This window comes from Lepidothrix coronata, unplaced genomic scaffold (genome assembly GCF_001604755.1).
Source record: "Lepidothrix coronata isolate B3197 unplaced genomic scaffold, Lepidothrix_coronata-1.0 Scaffold75, whole genome shotgun sequence".
Classification (NCBI taxonomy): Eukaryota; Metazoa; Chordata; class Aves; order Passeriformes; family Pipridae; genus Lepidothrix; species Lepidothrix coronata.
This window is the reverse complement of record NW_016690255.1, coordinates 781093-781508: the sequence shown is the minus strand read 5'-3', so window position 1 is coordinate 781508 and position 416 is coordinate 781093. Positions and strand designations below refer to the sequence as shown.

Below are 416 nucleotides of genomic sequence, written 5' to 3'. Positions count from 1 at the left end.
ACGCAGCGCGGCGGATCTACGGCGCGCCACTGGTGACACGGCTCGGCACAAGCGGAGGCGCCCAGCTCCCCCTGCACGGTAAGCGCTGACCGCCGCGGCGCGGCCGCCTCGCCCCGACGCCCAGCGGCGCGGGGAGGCCCGCCGCCTCGAGCCCTCGCGGAGGGGGCTCACGGGGCCGCCGCGCCGCCGTCTCCCCTCGGGCTTTTTGGGCCTCTGCGCTGCCGTCGTTTTTTTTTTTTTTTTTTTTGCGGGTGGGCGGGCGGTGGCGTCGCCTCCGACCCAATCCCGCGCGTGGTCCCTCCCCCGCTGCCCGCCGATTGGACAAGCCGCCGAGGGCGGGAAGAGCGCCCCGCGCTCCTATTGGCCGAGTCAGCCGGCCTCGGGGCCGCCGCAGATCTTCCCTTCCGTTGTGCCGC

General features: G+C 74.0%; 1 protein-coding gene across 2 annotated transcripts in view; it reads left to right on the top strand.

Annotated features, from left to right (window-relative positions):
- ZNF407 (zinc finger protein 407) overlaps positions 1 to 416 on the top strand; it is a 333641-nt gene continuing 333225 nt past the window's right edge. For both annotated transcript variants that reach the window (XM_017819557.1, XM_017819558.1), the window contains exon 1: positions 1 to 78. The gene's annotated coding sequence lies outside the window, so the exon portion shown is untranslated. The remainder of the gene's footprint in view (positions 79 to 416) is intronic.